We start from the raw sequence: 21,133 nt of genomic DNA on the forward strand, positions 1-21,133 counted from the left end.
TAGTTGCAGAAATGGCCAGGTTTGTATCCACTTCGTGCTATTAAAACATTTTTTTATATATGACGTACCCTGGAGATCAGGCTATCAGCTTAGTCTTGCAAGAGGGACTTTATCTAGGGGGAGGGCATCTTCTGGGACTCTGTAAAGGTTTCTCAGTATGCTAGGGGCTAAGCGGAGGAGCGGAGCTTTTACAAAAGAGAGGGGCAAAACATACTTGGAGGAATTCTCTGGCCCAAACTTCGGGCCTTGGGAAAATTGAAGCCGTTCTTTAATTATGGAAGCACTATATTAGTGATTTTCAGTGTATGCTCAGCACTTGCACTGGAATCATCAGGGAGAAGTTATTTAAAATGCAGATTTCTGGCTGAATCTTTGCCTCCTGAGTCAGAATGTCTGCAGTGGGGCCTGGGACATCTATGTTTTAAACTAATTTCCTTGGTGATCTTTCTAAAGATCGTTAAATACTGAGTGCCCTAGGGCTGTCCTTTAACATTCTTCTTAGCTTTTTAAAAATTACAGTATGTTTAACATACAGTGCTATATTAATATCAGGTATACAGAATACTGATTTGACATTTCTGTACGTTACTCAGTGCTCACCAGGGTAAGTGTGGTCACCACCTGTCACCACACAATGTTTTTACGACATTACTGACTATATTCCTGATGCTGTATTTTTCATTTTCATGACTTTTTTATTTTATAACTGGAAGTTTGTATCTTTTAATCTGTTTTGTTCACCTCCCCTACCTACCTTCCCTCTGGCAGCCTCCAGTTTGTTCTCTAAGAGTCTGGTTTGGTTTTGTTTTGATTGTTCATTTATTTATTATTATTATTTTTTATATTTCACATGTAAGTGAGATCATATGGTATTTGTNCGGTTTTTGATTGTTCATTTATTTATTATTATTATTTTTTATATTTCACATGTAAGTGAGATCATATGGTATTTGTCTTTCTCTGTCAGACTTACATTCTAAACTTAAAACACTCCACAGTTGTTATATTCATAAGGCCAACGTTATTTTTTGGCTTAAATAGAATGGTGGGCAGAATTCTAAGATGACTTCCAATGACCCATGCCCTTGTAAAATCTCCCTTTGACTGTGGGTGAGCTTTTAACCAGTGGACTATGGCAAAAATGATGGGATATCACTTCCTTGATTATGTCATGTTAAACAGCAAAGGTGAAGGGATTTTACAGATGTAATTAGGCCCCCTGCAGTAGCTGAGTTTAGGTTAACCAAATAGGGAGATTAATTTGGTGGGTCTGACCCAATCATTTGAGGGCTTTATAAGTGGGTCTAGTGCTCAGAGAGAGAAGCAGCAGCACAAACATTCTCCTGTTGGCCTTAGAGGGACAAACTGGTCTGTTGGGGAGAGACTGACATGGCAGGGAATGGTGGGCAGCTGCTGGGACCTGAGGACCTGTCTTACAACCGGCAACGACCTGAATGCCGCCAAACCGGTGAGGCTGGAAGAGGAGGTTGACCCTCCGATGAAATTGCAGCCCTGGCTGACACCTTGACTCCCGGCCGGCCTGTGAGAGCCCGAGCTGAGGACCCGGCTAAGCCGTGCTCGGACTCTCACTGAAGCTGTCGCACAATAGATGTGTGTTGTTTGCTGCTGCTGAGTTCGTTATGCTGCAGTGGAAAACGCAGTACGAACGAACGTTAGAGGATAAAATACCTTATTTTGCAAGCCTTGCCAATTAGATTTCTTAATTGCCTGGAGTCTGCAGCAGCCTTCTTCAAAGCAGGGTGCAGGAGCCTGATGGGGAATAGGAGACTTTTCTATTGTGCAGAGCATCAATTTTCATACCCCCGGTGTCCATGCATAGTCTTTTCTGTAGCCGCACATACTCTCTCCTCAAATATATTGGCCTGGAAAAGTGCCTGCAAATCAGGAAGTTGTGTGGATTCCTCTTTTCCGCCTTTCTTTTCACATTTGCCTGTCCTCCACTTTCCCAAAGGAAGTCATACTTTGGCACATCTGAGATCTTAGCACGGGGAATTGCTCGGCGGTGTGAAAATCTCCAGTGAAATGACACATATCACTATTGGGGATGCCTCCGTTAATCAAAACGCCATGCCCCTGCTACGGGATTTTGTGTCTTTCTCTTTTACACGTTTCTATTGAGTATACATTGTGACATTAAAAACAGGCGATTTTGGCTTCTGTGGCCATGTTCTGGACTCACATATATTATAGATAGGAAACAAACTGAGGGCTTCAGAGGGGAGGGGCTTGGGGGGAAATGGGATAGGCTGGTGATGGGTATTAAGGAGGGCACGTATTGCATGGTGCACTGGGTGTTATACGCGAGTAATGAATCATGGAACTTTACATCAAAAACTAGGGATGTACTGTATGGTGACTAACATAATGAATATTATTATAAAAAAATAAAAAATAAAATTAATTATTAAAAAAAAGGAGTAGCAAGGGTGATGAAAATTTTTGTCTATCCCTTACTTGACATCTGTGAATGCAACACTTCCCAGGGGGAGGCTCATGAAAGAAAAGTAGAGAAAACATACTCTATGCTCTCAGCACTCCAGGATCCAGGCCAAGGAGCCACTCCTACCTGGCACCTGACTGTGTTCATGTCAGAGGGAAGAGAGACACATAGAAAAAGGAACAATGTAAATTTTCCAACTCTCAGAGAAAACCTCTTTATGTATTTTTAAAATATATGATGGTAGGTCTTATATATTTTATCCATTTTGGGCAATTTAAAAGAGGGATGGAAGGGTTTTATGTAAGACATACAAAATTTACAGTTTACAACAATCAAAATGACAACTTTTGCACATGTTGGACATAAGATGGGAAATTTTAGTTGTCAACAAACAATTTAGAGGAGATCCATAGCTTCTCAAAATTATTATGGAGAGATATAGTTCAAAATGTGAAGACAATTGATTATATCATTCAATTATAGGCTAAGGAATCCTGGGTTAATAATTCCCAAATTTCTGTGGCTTAGAGCAATGAAGAAAGTTTATTTCTCATTTGTGTTACTGGTGACTCTACTCTGTGCTCTTTTCTGTCCAGGATCCAGATCAAGGAGCTACCCCTACTTGGGACATGGCTGTGCTCACAGCAAAGGGAAAAGAGAGATCATGAAAACATGGGGTATTCCTAAGGCTTTAACTTGGAAATGGCACCATGATTTTCATCTCATTTTATGGATAAAAACAAACCATATGGCCAGGTCTGATATTAGGGGAACAGGAAACAAAATTCTTCCATTGGAGGGATCAGCAAATATCTGAGAACAAAATCTACAGATTTATAGATACTCACTTATTATAGGTGAAATGTGGATGGGCCCAGTTGAAACGGAAGTGGGCAAAAAAAGAAAAATAAAGATGAGCCTTGGTATGAAAATAGAGGCACCAGGACACCAGTTAGGATGCTACTAAGTTAATAGGGCTTCACTTATTTAGTGTGACTTTTTTTTTCTTTCAAGTGATTTCAGTTACAGTCATTTAAATCCTTCATGAACAGTTTTTAGGCTGCCGACATATATGTGAATCAAGTCCAGTCAATAGTGGATTTTTTACACTTGTGAAATTGATGTTTTCAGTTGGCAGGTTTGTTTCATTTGTATCTTTCCAGAAGTACAACTTCACCATTTGCCATTGTGTGAAATGATTTGTTCATCTATTTGGAAACAACATGTAAGAAGATTGTCAGGGAAAAGGATGAGACAACAAATTCTGTTTTGAAATCCTAAAAGTTTCTCAGCATAGCAAACTTCACAGAAACCTTCTGGAACTCTTGATGAGAACTTCAGGATCAGTCACCCAAGTTTTAATGCCAATCTGTAACATAAATGCTTCCAATATTCAAAGCTGTTCTGTCACTTGATATATTTTAATGTGGAATCTCACCTCCTACAACTGTATTGGGAGATTTTGCCACATGAAAATTTCATATGAAGTTCCCAAAATTATTATGTGTTTAACATATTTAATCATTTTTTTCCTTTAATTTCAATCTGGAGTAGTAGAAAGATTGATAGATTATGGTTTAAAGAAAGCTTAGGGAAAAAAATTATGATCACGAACCGCTCTGTTTTTATTCTCTTTTACTCTCAATAAACTTAATCTATAGTCACTATAACATAATGTCCTGCTTTGTGTCTTGAATATAAATGACCTTTCCCCATGGGAATCCTGTGTGCAAAGTACTTAGCATTGTGCCAGCTATACAGTAGGCCCTCGATAAATGTTAGCTAACATAAACAGTAAAAGCAATTCCAACATTAAATGAACTGAGGAAGATGTTAGGCAACCGAGTGCCACAGGGAAGAACTTAAACCTTATTTTGAATCATTAATTTTTGTTCTAGTGTGCAGAGCAATGGACATGGTGATTTAAGAGAGCTGATTTAGCCAGTGAGTCCAATCAGAAAGGTGATGTGGGCAGCAGGATTCGGAAGATCAGCTGTGTTGGATGTTCTTCTCTCAAAGTCCCTTGGCACTTTTCCTGGTGGCTGGGGTGTGATTTTGAAGTACTGTGTTTCATCCTGGAAATTTTGCACATGGAACTAGAATCAGGAACGTTTTACTTGTTCTGCTTTATAAAGGTAGCCAAACAATTGTGTCTGTTAACCATCCTTTACTTATTTACTTTTTTCTTTCTTTCTTTCTTTCTTTCTTTCTTTCTTTCTTTCTTTCTTTCTTTCTTTCTCTCTCTTTCTTTTCCTTCCTTCCTTCCTTCCTTCCTTCCTTCCTTCCTTCCTTCCTTCCTTCCTTCCNCCTTCCTTCCTTCCTTCCTTCCTTCCTTCCTTCCTTCCTTTCTTCCTTCCTTCCTTCCTATTGCTATGCTCAATTAGCCAATATATAGTGCATCATTAGTTTTGATGTAGTGCTCAACGGTTCATTAGTTGCGTATAACACCCCAATGCTCATAGCATCCTCTACTTCTTAAAATTCTCCCCTTGAGCTTTTGAGAAATACAGTGATGATTCCGAGATCACCCAGCCAAAAGTGATGGAATTGGACCAAGAAGCCAGGCCTGACTATACATCTAGACTTCTCTTTACTCAACTATGATTGTTGTGTTAATGAAAGGTAGTCAAAATTTCACGTTTTGAAGGCTTGTCCCCATAATAAAAACAATTGCTATGATATTGAGCCATCTACTACTAGGACATTCTTAGAAGATTCTTGGAAACAGTGATTTGTCCTATTTTGCTCGTTAGTAAGTATAACCTAATTGTATATAGCTTTCCATCTAAATTAAACCTCAAAGAATTTTAACTGCTGTGTTTCCAGGATTAGTAGGTTGAGTTCAGGACTCTGACACTATCCTTAAAACCAATTGGGCTCTTGCTCTTTCTCTAAAAGGTGGTCAGTTTAGTCATTGCAAGGCTAGTATTTCCTTCTTGAAACAATATGAATGTAAAGTAAATTTATAAGTACTTGTCTTAAAATGTCAGCATAACACCATTAAAAGGTGATGGTATAAATTTGAGAAGTAGGAAGAGAATACCTAATTTCTTTTGAAATTTTTTGTATAGCTATCATCCAAATTTTCCCAATTTAAACCTAGTATGTATTGAATTGTCTTCCAGTGTCCTCAGTAGGGGGGAGGTAGAAAGAAATAATGTTTAATTGGATTGTAGCTACATGACCTATCTCTTGTCATTAAATCAATGAAGAATCAGCCAAACTGGTTTGGTGTCTTGAAGGCAAAAACAACTCCTTGATTAACTAAATGTCTCAGTTTTTAAATTGGGTGGATTTCTTGTTGTATGGATACAGTATCAGATAAAACGAAAAACCAGAGATTTTCTGCAAACCATAGGAAGCATTTACAACATTATCAAGGCAGCTCTTATTGGGCCTACTTGGAAGCAGCTGAACATTGTGGAGAAGGCACAATCAGCTTTGGGTCCTCTCAGCTCTACTTAGAGCTCCCTCCCTCTCTCTCTACTCCTGGTGACCCAGATCCAGGTACCAGGCCATCTGGTGTAGAGACATCTATGCAGTGTTGCATTCCTATGGGGTATCTGTCCTGTAATCCTACCTGAGATATTAACTAATAATGACTGCCAGCTCTCAGCTTCCAGGGACTATTTGAGTTCTAATGAGAGATTACAAGGAATAGCATCTCTAATGATTATATTTCAAGTAGATGGTGGGTGAAATTTTGGGGGTTAGGGAATTCTCAAATCTTCTCCCAAGATACCTGTGTTGCTATGGAGGCTGTTCTATGCAATGAACATAGTGGATCAAAAACAGAGCCAAGGTCAGACAGCGAGGATTTCAGTCCAGTTCTTCATCCGGACTCCCACTATTATTCCTCTCTGATTTGCAAGCACTGAGGATGAGTTTTGAGAATTTGCCACCTATAAATGACAAGCTAGGGAAAGGAAGACAAGGATTTACAACCACAGATATTAACTGAGAACAAATATATCCTAAACACTGAACTAGGTACACAGGTAAGCAAAAAAAGTAAGGTCTCTGTCCTCATGTTACATGATAGGATAGTGGTGGGAGCTAGAAAGTGATCAAACATGTTCATACATACGGTTATTGCAATAAATACTGTGAGGGAAAATAAAAGGATGCTTTTGCCCAGGGGAAGATTATCTCACTGGTGAAGCTCACAGACTCTGGAGCCCAATGTCTGGATTCCAGTCCCAACTCAGCTGTGTGATTCTGGGCACATTACTTAAACTTCTGGTGCTTCACTTTCTTCACCTGGAAAATGGGGATACTAATAGTGTCTACTTTGTGGAGTTGTTTGAGGATTAAACGCATTGGTATATGGAAGCTGATTAGAACAGACTGGCACAAAGCAGACCTTTAGCTGTTGTTATTATTTCTGGGGGTCAGAGAGAGAGCTTCTCTGAGGAAATGCCAGTTGAGGATGATTTAGAGGAAGTTCCATGAAGAGGGTTAGGAAGTGGGCTCCAGGCAGAGGGAAAAGCTTCTGAGATAAGAAGCAAGACAGTATGTTTGAGACCAGAAGAAAGAGCCCATCTGGAGTATGTCAAGTGGCCAGAGGTTGAGATGAGACTCCAGAGGACAGAGATCAGATTATGTTGAGATTTGCATAGCGTATGAAGGATTCTAGGATTTGTTTTTTCTAAGTGTAATGGGAAACCATAGATGTGCTTTAAACTGAAAAATGGTGAGACAATACAATATGTGCTTTAAGAAAGAATATTCTGCCAGCCCTGTAGAGAATGGACAGGAAAGCTGGGGTGAGGAAGGCACTTGGGGTCTGTGTTGGTCTAGTCAGGGTTTTGTAGAGAGACGGAAGCAATAGGATATGAATACCTATCTATCTGGGCGCATGCACACAGACTTATTTTTAGGAATGGATCACGTGATCATGTGGGCTGGTGAGTCTGAAACTTGCAGCACAGACCAGCAGGTCAGAAATTCCAGCAAGAGTTTATGTTGCAGTGAGTCCAAATTCATTCCTCTCTGGGGACCTCAGCCTTTTGTCTGGAGGCCTTCAATTGATTGGAGAGGCCCCTTTGCACTCTGGAGGGTAATCTGCTTTAGGCAAAGTCTAGTGATTTAAACGTTAATTACATACAAAAAGTATCTTCACAGCAACACTTAGACCAGTGTCTGATCAAACTTCCGGGCACTATAGCCTACTAAGTTGACGCATAAAATTAACCATCATAGGAGCTATTTCCATGGTCCAGTGAGAAATCATGGTGAACTGGGGGGGGGCAGCTGTGGGGATCAAGAGGGGTGGTTGGAGTCAAGATTAGTATAAAAAGAATGAGCACAAATTGGTGTTGATTGATTATGGCCTGGGACAAAAATCAGGAGGAATCAAGAACATCCCCTTGATTTCTGGAGTTAGCAAAAATTAAGCCACAGTCCTACTTCAACCATCTAGTCAAATGCAGGGGGTAGGGGAGAGAAAGTACCAGGGATGAGAGGAGAGAGAAGGAAAAGAAGAAGAGTGAGGAAAACCCAGTGGTGGGCATCTTTCCTGTGCAGAGGCCCTGCCTGGGGGTGGAAGTGGGGGTGAGGGGCTCAGCATATGGGCACTGGCATTGGGAAGCATGTATTTCACTTGGGAGCTACCACAGCTAGCGGGGGATCATGGCATGCATGACAGGTTACCATTTACAATGGTGCCCTTGCTTCCTAGTAAGTATGCTCCAATGGAAGTTATATACTTATAGGAATGACTGGCTCATCCCATTGAGAACCAAAGTAGGAATATGGAGAGAGGATAATACCTTCTTTCTACAAAGGTTGGGAGAAGTTGTTCCCAAAAGGAGACAGTATTAGCTATGTTGAATGAAGCTGAGAGATCATCCTGGGAAAGTGCCCATCTAATTCAGTTGTATGGACATCTCTGGTATCCTTAGAGAGGTCCCATTTTGCAGATGAACAAATTGAGATTAGAAGATTAAATAGTCTTGGTGCAAGCTGGCAGCTCAGCTTATCTTCCTTAAAAGACCATGCTCTTAATTTCTGTACATGTTTCCTCCCTCTGAGAATGTGCACAGTGTGGGGTCTTGCAGCCTTTGCCCTGATTTTATGCCCTTTTCTTGATGTGACTGATGGAGAGTGGTGCTCTGGTTCTGGACGTTAGCCCAGATCTAAACTGGATCTTCTAAAAACACTTCAAAGTTCTAATACTTGAGACTCTTTCGCCAAACTCATAAAATGTTCTTGAAGGCTTACTGCGGGTAAATTGTCAGTTTATTGTACCAATTCTTCAAATCCTTCTTGGTTAAGTGATCCATGCAATTAAAGCAAAAGTATTAAAACATTATACTTACTCAGGCTTAACAACAAAATTTCACCCCAAACCAAGAACCACTTGACCATATTGAAGAGCTAATTTAGTTTCAGCCCAGCAATTCTGAAATAAGCACTTGTATAATAAAATTTAAATTATAGTAGCTCTTTTCTATAAGTTACTGTGTATATATTTATAACTTTATAATATATGCTGTTATAGTTGATTTAATATTCTGTTATTTCCAACTGACATTAAATTCATTCTGTTTATTTGGCTTCTGGATTCATAAGTGTCAGTGACACTTTGTTCATGTTTCATGCTCTTTTCTTTATACGCTGAGTGAAGGGAGTGGCCTTGAGTCTGATTTGTAGCTGTGGGGATGATGTCCTTTTAACACCCAGAATATATTTAGGAAGATGCACATGTAAATCATAGTCATATCTGAGGAATAAAAACACTAAAAAGAACAAAGTAGTTGGTGGTTGAAATGCAAAAGGCAGACTAATGTGGGGGAGAGATCAGAAGGTTCTCTGCTGGTACTTCCGTAGGGTTGCAGCCAAATGGTTTGGATCATCTTTGAACCTTGAAACCAGTCTGTGTTATGTGTTACCCTCTATGCCCCATCTTTTTGTGCTTTTCTCTGCTCAGAGTGGACGGTTTTTTTGGGATTCAGGTTACAGTTTCCTTCTAAACTAGATTTCTGAACTCGTTTTTTTTCCTCTGACTTAATACCTGCTGGTTTGGGACAGCCTGAGCTTGATGAAAATCTTCGCCGTTGGTCGAGGATGCAGTTAGTGGTTTTGCCATTTGCAGCCAAGTGACACAGGGTTACTTTTCATTTGTCTGTCATACCTGCGGTGGCCGAGCACAAGGGTTTCACTTTTGATTGCTGGACAGAAGATTCCTAACTTTCACACGCATTCCTCAGCGGAGTGTATATGGCTAAAGGATTGTGAGCCCCAGGACAGCCTGTTCTCCAGTCTAATATTCCCGAGTGACTTTACCTATTTCCACGTTTCAAACAACAGCATCCATCATACGTCTCTCCTGGTTCTTTTGGGAAATTACATAATGAGCACATCAGTCAGGAGATAGAAACCATGCAACTTGCATTGTTTTAACAGAGGGAATTTAATATAGGGAATGGTTAACGAGGTAAATGAAAGGCAAACCGTGCCAACTTATCAGGGGAGTGTCATGGAACAAGGAGAAGAGGGTGGAATTATTGAAACTTAGAACTAGGGAAGAGATGGCCCATGGGGTGAACACTCGGAATTCTGAAAAGGAGCCACTGCCTAGTTGAGTCTGGTGTCTCTGAGCATGGAGAAGATGCCCTGACTTCGAAGGCAAGGACACTGGCAGGCGGGTGATGGCAGCTCTGGGCATGTGAATGGATGGATCTGCAAGTGCTGGGTCCACCTGCTGACCTGGGTGGGAGCTGCTGCTGGGGCAGAGAAGCCAAGTAGGGGTGACGCAGGAAGCCAGCAGAAAATGCAAAAGAAGCCAACAGGAAGGAGCCAATTCCTTCTTCTTCCTCTAGCTCAGCCAGCTCCCTGTCACCTTGGTACCAGCAGGACCTGACAAGGAGGAGCAGGCAAGGGAGAAGATGGCAGCATCCTACCCCAGTGCGCAAGGGTGGGTTTGCGGTTAAGAGGCAACAGCCTGATGTCTGGCATGTTGAGCTATTGTACAAATCCTTTCATTTGTGAAGGACTTCTCTTCGAGTTCTGTGTTTTGAAAGCAATAAGCATGTCACACATGAAGAATGACTGTGACCAAGGTATTTTATCACTTTCCAGGCATGCCTATAAAATGCTCAGTGTATGTGCATTTTTTATTTTATTTTATTTTNATATGTGCATTTTTTATTTTATTTTATTTATTCGACAGAGATAGAGACAGCCAGCGAGAGAGGGAACACAAGCAGGGGGGAGTGGGAGAGGAAGAAGCAGGCTCATAGCGGAGGAGCCTGATGTGGGGCTCGATCACGCCCTGAGCCGAAGGCAGACGCTTAACCGCTGTGCCACCCAGGCAGCCCAAATGTGCATTTTTTAAAAAGTGAGATCATTTTGCTGAGCACAAGAAGTTCCATTTGTGGGCTATTTATGTCAGGACAGTATTAGTTTACTTGGTGGTTTTAAAATACGTCCATGAATTCTTCAACACTCCTCCTTTCAAGAGGTGCTGCCTAATTCCCCTAGTGTCTTCACTCACCCTCCCCTTGCATGTGGGTGGACTTAGTTATTGGTTTCTAACACATGGAACGTTCCAGAAATGATGATGCTCTTGGATGTTCTCAGGGGGTAGCTTGTCACTGTGATGTGAGGACACTCACAATGACTGAGTAGAGGCTCTTGTGTGAGGGATCTGAGACTTCCTGCCCCAAATCAGCACCAGCTGCCAGGTGAGCCAACTGGGAAGCTGGTCCTATACCTCCATGGAAACCTTTAGAAAAAGCTTTAGCTGCCATTTTGACCGCAACTCACGAGAGACTCTGAGGCGGAAACACCTGTTTGAGCTACTTCTAAATACATGAAGCTGAGAAATTTTATTGCTTAAAAGCACTGGGTTTGGAGGCAATTTGTGATACTGCAATAGATCACTAATACACTTTGGCTTTTGGAAACCAGTGGGAATGATCAATGTTTTAAAAAGATTCACAGTCTCGGGGCGCCTGGGTGGCTCAGTCAGTTAAGCGTCTGCCTTCGGCTCAGGTTATGATCCCAGGGTCCTGGGATCGAGCCCCGCATCAGGCTCCCAGCTCAGTGGGCAGCCTGCTTCTCCCTCTCCTTCTGCCCCTTTCTCTCGCTCTCGCTGTTGCTCTCACGTGCTCTCACTTGATTTCAAATAAATAAATAAAATCTTTAAAAAAAAAAGATTCCCAGTCCTCATTGGGGGCGGTCACTATGATTCTTATTCAGGGGGTCCACTTCATATGACTGTGTCTTGTCCAAGGAGTCCCCTGTAAATCCAGCACTGCCACATACGTTTAGAAGCAAGCCTGTGGATTCCACAGCAAACTTACAGAATATCTGGCACCTAGCAGTTAGCCTAAGAGAAAAAGAAGTATTTTCCAAGGGAAGCCATGTGTTGTTGCTATCATGTGGTCATCACCGTCATCACCATCATTGTTATTAAACATTCAGCTGCAGGTAATATTATAAGTGTCCATTTAAATGTGAGAAATCAACCACAGGCCCCAAAAGGCAATTGCACATCCTTATTTGAAAAATAATTATTTCCCTCCTGTCTTAAGCTCTTAATATTTGTAAGTGTGGACAGTGCTTACATTTGGATGATGTAGCCGGCATTCCATGGGAACAGCTATCATGTATCAAGGCAATAACACTTACTTTGTCAGCATTCCAGTGAAAATGCTGCTGTCAACTCAGTCATTAGCTTCATTTTGCAAATTGATTCTCTTTATAGTTACCCATATTGGGTGACAGAGTTTCGAAAGGGGAGAAGTAGATGAAAGAAGTATGCCTGCTGAGATAATTGCACTCGTCCGTCTCCGCAGGAAATAAAATATCTCCTTTATCCGTTCCTTCCTCTAAGCATGCTATTTCAAAGTACAGTTCAGCTAAGAACTCAAATGTTAAAAAGCCCAGATGACATTTCCAGAGCAATACGTTTCTCAACTTTTGAGCTAGTACAGACAAGGTGACCGAGGGTTGATGGGCTGGTCGTAGGCCCCGGAGAAGCATATATTCCTGCTTGAAAGTGATTCCTCTCAGGAGTCCGTGTTGGGGTTTTGAAACTGTGATTTGTTTGCTGCAGAACAAGCCGACCGTGGTTCTTTCACGCAATGCTTGTGCTCCATGCAGCAAGAGGTGAAGCAAGGATGTGTTTTCTTCTTTCTCATCCTCAAGTTTGAGTGGCATTTGGTTTGCTATTGGAGTGGGAATATTAGCTCCCCATATAGATGTGGGTGTCGGGAGATAAGAACTCGTGCTCTCCCCAGCTCTTCCTAACGAAGAAATCTTGATGTTACTCGTTGTGATGCAACTCCTCCTTTTGATTATAGGTGTTTTGTTAGAAGACAACATGGACAGTTATTTTCAGTTTAATACAATATAAGGATAGGAAGGAGGCAGGAGGGGACAGTGCTCATGGGAGAGGAAAAGAGGCAAGGACAGAAAGGCAGAAATGAGAGATTTGGAATTGCAAATCTGTGGTTAAAAAGAATAGATATGGAGGTACCAATTTCTGTGTGAGAGTTTTCAAGGTCGGTGCAGTGAGCAGAGATGTGTGGGGCTGTCGCCCACCATTCTGCACACCATCATTCCCGAGTCTTCCCCTGAATGTGATCTTAAACAACCCATCCCAGCTCCTGGCCTTCCTCCCTGCCCTCCATTTTGGAAATACCAGTGAGAAAAAGTCTGATTATATGCCCTGATTATATGCATGAAACTAAGGGAAGTTTTCTTTAAGAAAAAAAAAAAAGAAAGAAAACAGCCTTTAATTGTTGGGCAGGAATCCCCCTGTTTAGGGCAGGGCCAAACTCCCTCCGTTTTCATGATACCTCAGCAGCTTCTGTTCCAAGAGACCTCATAAACCTGGCCTCATGGGAAGGGGTTGGAGATGATAGATGATGATTAGAAAAGTGGGGAGTGTTGAATAGTTTCTCTACTGTAAATATTATTAATATGATGCTTAAAAATGCTTTTCTCCAAAAAGACTGGACTTTTGAGGGACAATTTCTGTGGAGTTTGGACAAGCAGGAGAGATGTCTGAGACAGGGTGCTGGGGGGCTACTAGGGAAGCATTTTTATTCAAATTATGATGGCAGTAATACCATGTGGGTTAGTTAGAGGGTAGAGATAGAGGATAAGTTAGAAGGATTTCATATCACCAGCTAAGGAGCTGAACATTTCATATGCCTGAATGCATTTGTCTAATTCAAAAATCATTTTGGAAATAAGACTTTATATTTCAGAGCTTGTCTTATATCCAGGCCAGTAAGATTTAGTCTTTAATTATTGCTCTTCTGTGAGTTCTGGAAATATTCTTCAAGTATGGATTTGTACTAATTTGCAAGGGATTGCTAGAGAATTCTTCCAACTGATGTCCTGCTTCTCTGATGCATTTCCAACTTTAACGTCACTATTTCTCTTTTTCACTAACTGGATGTGTCTGGTATTGCAGGCGTATTATAATTGCTGAGACACTAGCCTTCCTTCTAACTACTCCGGTGGGTGGTAACCTATAGAAGCCCTTGTGTCTACTCTATTTTTACTGGGATTGAAGCATTATAATTCACTTCTGAAATTTCCTCATCTACATTTTAGTGAATAATTTTGGAAATATTCTCACTGCTTTTTATTAAAATGGAACATATGTTATCGTAACCACCGTAGAACTTAGAATAAGTCCTGGTAAACAGATGTATGTGTCCCTGAATATTATCATCTTGGGTTCCTAGTACCTTGTGGAAAATATCTATTCTGACAGAGACTTCTAATATTCTCCCAAATCCAGTGCTCCTCTCTTTCCAGACACATGGGAGAATTGTACCATCCTGCTGCCTTGCAGTTGGGTAAGTCGTTCCTGCTGTTAAACTGCACGCAGAAGAAACATGTGTCACTTCAGGGTAGAGCGTTTACTTGCTGGTATGTGACCCTCTGGCTCCGCCCATTCCTTCCAGCGCTGAGCGCTGAAGCATCGTGGAGGCACGGTGGCATCCCTAGGTGCAGCGACCACAGGGAATAGAACCGATCTGCCGATCTGTACTGGGCATGTAGTAGGAGTGACAAGCTTTTGTCTTGTTAAGTTACTGAGATTTCTCGGATTTTTTGTTAGTGCAGCATAACCTGAGCTACTCTAACCACCATATGCTTCTGCGCTAACACAGGTGATGGCCTGTGGACAAATCTGGCATGCTGCCTATGTTCAAAAAATATTTTATTTTCTGTACTTCTTTTATTGTGGTAAAGTAGATCTAAATTTTAGCATTGTAACCACGTTTACAGTTCAGTGGCATTAAGTCCAGTCCCATTTTCGCGCAGCCATCACTATCATCCATCTTCAGAGCTCTTTCATCTTCCCAACCAGAACACTGGTAGCTGTTCAATAGTAACTTCCATCCCTCCCTCCGGGCAGCCGCTCGTAATCACTATTCTACTTTCCATCTCTATGAATTTGCTTTTACTAGGTACCTTATCTGAGTGGATCATGCAATATTTATCCTTTTGTACCTGGCTTGTTTCACTTAACATAACATCCTTAAAGTTCATCTATGTTATAGGATGGATCCTACATCTCCTTGTTGGAATCTCCTGCCTTTTTTAAAGACTAAATAATATTCCATTGTGTATATATAATACATTTGTTTCCTTGGGTTGTTCCCACATTTTGGCTATTGTGAATAATGCTGCTGTGAACATTGGTGTACAAACACCTGTTCGGGACCCTAGTTTAGTTTTGGGGTACATACCCAGAAGGAGAATTGTTCACATGGTAATTCTATGCTTAACTTTTTCTTTTTTATTATGTTATGTTAGTCACCATACAGTACGTCATTAGTTTTTGTTGTAGTGTTCCATGATTCATTGTTTGCCTATAACACCCAGTGCTCCATGCTATGCTTAACTGTTTCTGAGGAAGCACCATACTGTTTTCCACAGTGGTTCATTTTACATTCCCATGAACAATGCATGGAGGTTTGCCAATCTTTGCCAATATTTGCTGTTTTCCATTTTATTTTAAATTAATTAAAAATTAAATTAATTTTTTTAAAATAATAAACATCCTAATTTGTGTAAAGTGGTATCTCATGGCTTTGATTTGCATTTCCTAACGATTACTTTTGTTGAGCTTTTTTTCTATGGCTATTTGTATATTTCTTTTGCAGAAATGTCTATTCAAGTCCTTTGTCCACTTTTGGATCAGGTTGTTTATGTTTCTGTTCAGTTGTTGCTGCCTGTTTTTGTAAACACAGTTTTTTGGGAACATAGCCATTCATGTACATATTTTTATAGGAGCCATTGTGCTTTAATAGCAGACTTGAATAGTTGTGATAGGAGTTGAGTAGCCCACAAAGCTTAAAACATTTACTGTGTGACCTTTTACAGAAAAATATTGCCAAGTGTAGAACATTAGAGCTTCTATTTGCACTTTCCCCAGGAAACCTGGCAAGTATACTCCTTGTCACTCTTCCTTTTTCATCCTCCCCACCCTTGACCTCAAGACGTGACACTTACTCCATTGGTCAAAGCTATGAAGAAAGGTAAAATTTAGGAGTTGGGAAGGAGAACAGATATTATAGGAAGGACAATATTTCAAGGTCATGTGGTGAAAACATGAAAGAGGGATTCCACAATGCTTATTTTTTTATATTATTCATTCTTTAATGCACTAGGGGAATGCTAATACTTTTCATGCATAATAACATTTAGTTGTCAGAACATATCTATGAGATAGATGTTCTTATTTCAAAAATGAGAGCATTGAGGGATTTTTGCCCAAAGTTACATTGTAAGTGACTGAGTCAGGATTTGAACTCAGCCCAACCTAGCTCTAGAGTCTCAGCTTAGCCACTCTGTCACTTTGCTGAGTAGAAACAAGTTACATGTGGAAAATGGGAGTCGACTAAGTAGGTTGGAGAAGAGGCTGTGTTCTGGAAAGTGGAGGTAGGGAAGGTAAACCTTATAGATTTAAACTAAATTTCAGGTGGCCTCAAGTGCCAAACTACGGATTTTGGACTTTATCCTGAGAACTTTGGGGAGCTTAGATGATAGAAATCAATCTGGAGTTGTGAAGAGTGGAAGACATGAGGTGAGGTAAGGCAGAGGGAGAGCTTGGCAAGGTTGTTGTAGTATAATCTAGCATGATGAATAAGGCTTCCACTACTATGCTATAAATTTTAAAGTGGATAATAAAAAGTTGTGAATCTGTTTTCTTAGAGTAATGACCTCTATAGGTATTTTTAGGTTAATTTTAGAGGAGAATACAGATTGCCCCTGTCCTTTCTCTCTGTGTCCTTGGCTGGATTTTTCATCTACCATGGAGAATGCTGAGAGAGATGCCATAATAAAATTGGGAAATATCATCCCCTGAAGGACATTTGCCTATGAGTGTAGTCATTTGTGCCTTTCTTAAGGCTTGTGGGGACTTTCTTAATGCATGCAAGGACTGAGAACATTAATTTGATCTCCTAGTTACTAATAAATTACAATTTTACTTTATTCTATATGACAGATAAGACTTTGTTTTCAGTAATTCTATTAGTTTTGCCAGATAAACAGAAGAGGTCTTAATTTATTCTGAAGGGGTCTATAGCAGGAACAAGTCAAACTGTTGCTACCACAAATGCATATTTGAGAATCAGAGGCCTGTCTATGTTCAGAGATTCTGGTATTATGAAGGATTCAGGAACAAGGTAAACATTTAAGGTAAGTTTAATGAGAAACCTATAACAGTTGTACCTAGCTTTGGCTTTGCAGGAGTTGGTGTAAAATACAACATGCACAATACAGTCAGTTCTCACGATTCATAATAGTTACGTTCTGTAACATCTCTGTGAACACAGAGTTAGCAAATAATGAACCACTGCTGCTGCGGAAATGCCAGAAAAGTTCTCGTGAGCCTCTGGTCACAATATTTTCATTAACAGATCAATGCATAACCTTGTGGTATGTGTGTGTCTGTTTAAAGACATCTTATTTAAAACAGATGGTTGATTCTTGAACATTGAACTATGGCCAACAGCATTGTAACTCATGCCTGCACGAAGCTTCTCTAACACACATTTTCTGTATAAGGCATGTCACAGCCGTCTGTGTTCAGGACACTGGACAGCACTTCAGCACCCCGATGACTAGGAGCCATTTTCACCCAAAAAGGTGATAGTATGGCACTAACTAGACAGTGGACAGGACACCTATTTCCAGTATGGGAACTGGAATAAGAAGGTGGAGTGCCAGCTTTTTTGACGTTGCCTGGGAACACGTGTATCAAGTTATTTGGAGTTTTTGCCACTCTGCACATTTTCCTAAATGATCACAAAATTTCCACAAACCTTGATTTTGGGGTTACAAATAAATTTTAGCAAGTAGGTCAATTTATGAACATGGAGTCCATGAATAATGAAGATTGATTATATGTGATTCATGAAAGACATTATTTTTATAACCAAAGTTTAGTTTGGTTAATTATGTGCTAACCCATGCTTAGTTAAGCCCTGTCTGGAGAAATCCTTGATCCCACACAGTTCTGCTCTGATTTGTAGGGAGAAAGCATAGGGAGGCAGCAACAGCTGGACCAGGTGCTTGCCTTGCAAATCTAAACCCTGCATGAGAGTGAAGACTCTTTCACCAATCCATGTGTGAAAACACCAGTCGAGCGATGACTAACCCACATTAGTGAAAACTCACAACACAATCTCCTTTTGCCTCTCACACATCACTTACAACAGTTAGGGCATGGGAAGCACAGAGGGTTTTAATCTTGGGACAGGACTTCCACCCTAGGATAGTCAAAAACACAAGGAATTGCCAAAGCTAGCCTTGCATGTCTCCATAGCCAGGAGCATCAATCAAACAGCAAAGGAGGATGCTGTTTGCAGCCAGGGAATTAAACCCAGGCACAGAGAGGCTGGGAAGTCTAACCTGGGTCCTGCTTATAAGCCTCAGTGAATTAAATTCATAGGTGAAAGCCAGAGAGGTAGAAAGAATGATTCAGCTGGTTCATGGTAAAGTTCGATTCAACTTTGAAAGCTATCCAAGCTGCCCCCACTTGAATAGTGAGAACACTGGGGTCGTTTCAAACTTTGGAAGCAGTTGCCAAACAAGGAACTGAGTCCCCAAAGCCCTTAGGTCCAGGATGTCCTGGTGCTAGCTCATTGCCCTGTCCAACACCGTGGAGAGAATTCAAGGTCTCACCTCAGACCTCCTGCACTCCCCTGGCACCCAGGGGCCTTATGGCAGTGGTGACCCCACCCCCCGCCATGCTTCCCAACTCAGACCTGTCCTCCAGCGCAGGCCCCGTGCTTCCAAAGCATGTGTGAGGCAGCCTCCTCACTGCTGTGTCCCTGCAGGGAAGACCCAGACTTCTTTAGCTTTAACCTGGTCCTCTTCCATGCTGCCCTAAATCTTGATTAAAGTGCAGTAGCGGGTACTATCTTTAGAAGTTCTGGGGAATTAGAAGTGACAGCAGAAAACAAGGCAGGAGGTACTTCCGCAGAAGCTGCAGGTATTTTGAGGTTCAGAGTCCATATCACCTGGTGTGGGCTGAGCAAGACAGGGGCATTTGGTGTTGGAGCAAAAGGATCCTCTTGGGTATTAGGGTGTTTATGCCTGGCGCAATAATTGGTACGCATAATGGCAGTTCTGCCATTCAGTACGTGTCAAATTATGTTCAGACACAGTACCAAATAGAACACAGAAGTAAAGGATTTTAGTAAAGATTGTCATAAGAATGGTGAAAATATAGTAAGCTTTCGTACTTTTAGAGGAATTTTATCTGCAAAATTCAGTTCTGTGCAACACTTTATTTCTGGATGATGCAAAGGTAAACAAGACTTCATCAATTTCAGATGAGTTGCTTGGCTCACAGCCTTCCTGGTTCATGCATATTTCTATTCTAGGTAGAAAGAATGATAGTAAAGTTTCTCAAATGAGAGAACCATCATGAAGGAGCATGGTAGAGTCTCTCGGTTAGGGTCCCAATAGCCAGGTCCCACCCTGTTCTTCCAGGATGGCCCTGCGGAGGCCACCATCTCAGAAAATACCAAATTCCTGGTCTCCCTTGCAGCTAGGGGTGGGCATGTGACTGACATATGGCTAATCAGATGCAAGGGAAAGTCAGCTGGGAAGCTTCTGGAAAAAAGGTTTCCTCCTAGATTTAAAAAAAAAAAAAAAGAAAATTGAGCAATACAGAGACCTACCAGGAATGTTCTCTGACAGCCCATGTGCCTCTGGTCCCCTTCCCCTCCTGCCTTTGCACTGAGCTGTGATTAAGTCTGCTATAGCCCTCTTGCTGTCACAAGGGGACCTACCACTCATGCACCAAAAATGGCAGGTGATCCTGCCTGATCCTTGATGACACATTGAGTCCTCCAGCCAACCTTGGCACCACCTTTATTCAGATTTCTTGTTATGTGAAAGAATTAAAACTCCGAAAGAGTTATTCTGGGTATTCTGATATGTGTATCTGTAAAGTTCCCAACTGACCAGGGGAGGAAGGGACTTCCTTTTAAGGTTTGTGTTCTGGTTTGATACTTGGAACACATTTGAAAAGTAAAGGAACGGAGGGGCAAAGTTGCAGAGAACATCATGTGTGTAGACTGGTTAGAGCATGTTATTAATGAGGCCAGAGCTGGGGCTGATTTTTTTTTTAAGATTTTATTTATTTATTTGAGAGAGAGAGAGCACGAGCAGTGGGGGAAGAGGGAGAAGCAGGCTCCCCGCTGAGCCGAGAGCCCAATGTGGGGCTTGCAGATGATTAACGAACTGAGCCACCCAAGTGCCCCTGGGGTTGATTTTTTTGGGCAGTTTGGTTGGTGTTTCCATTTCGTGGTCACCAGCTGAACCCCTAATGCTCTCAACAGCAACAACAATAGCAACAGCTCCACCGCAATGGTGCTGGCTAGCATTTTACTGAGTGCTAACGCTGAGAGCTGATACTGTTCTGGGACCTTTACACTTAAAAACTTCATTTTGCCAGTAACCTATCAGGTCTCTGAGGTGGCCCCCGATGGTCCCCAGCTCCTGGTGTTCACACCTTCGTATCCTCACTCCTCACCCTGTACCAGGGTTGCTTTGTGTGACCAACAGCATCGGGCAGAAGGGCTGGTGTGTCACTTCGGAGATTAGATGATGAAAGCTTCCTTCTTGGGGAAGAACTCGAGGACTCCACCCAGACTGCTTCTTGGTATTTTTGTGGACGTGTATTATTTGACCCCTTGGTTGGGGTGGTCCCCAGTGTAGAGGAAGTGGTATACATCCGTCATCACCTCTATGAGAAGAATAAGCTCCTCTGCCCATGGTGGGTCGGCAGAATCACCCTTTGACATCAAGGACACTGTGTACACGGGACTCTGCCCACTTCGAGTCACTCTCATTAAATCGGTGACTTCTAAGACTAGTGCAGATCCAGTGTCTGAGCTCGGGAGCTCTCTCACTCCCACATTTGGTGCCTGTCAAGGATTTGGACTTGTGTAGAGGACAAAGAAAATGTGTTAAAAATACGGGTTCCACTCGGGGACGGATTTATTTTGTCACAGATTGGTTCCTGCTCCAAGCAGTGGGTTAATTTGGAGTTCCTATTCTTTTCAAATTTGTATTAATTAATTCCCCCTCCCAATGACCTCTCAGTGTGTTAGAATGAAAGCTCCTGGCAGGTCGAGGTCCTGGAGGAGATGTCAGACATTTAGAGAAATCACGGAATAT

At 41.6% G+C, this 21,133-nt stretch overlaps 1 long non-coding RNA gene across 1 annotated transcript in view; it reads left to right on the forward strand.

Annotated features, from left to right (window-relative positions):
* Window positions 1-21,133, forward strand: part of LOC117803093 — a 179,240-nt gene that overhangs the window by 15,133 nt on the left and 142,974 nt on the right. The window lies entirely within an intron of this gene.

This window comes from Ailuropoda melanoleuca, chromosome 7, assembly GCF_002007445.2.
Source record: "Ailuropoda melanoleuca isolate Jingjing chromosome 7, ASM200744v2, whole genome shotgun sequence".
NCBI lineage: Eukaryota > Metazoa > Chordata > Mammalia > Carnivora > Ursidae > Ailuropoda > Ailuropoda melanoleuca.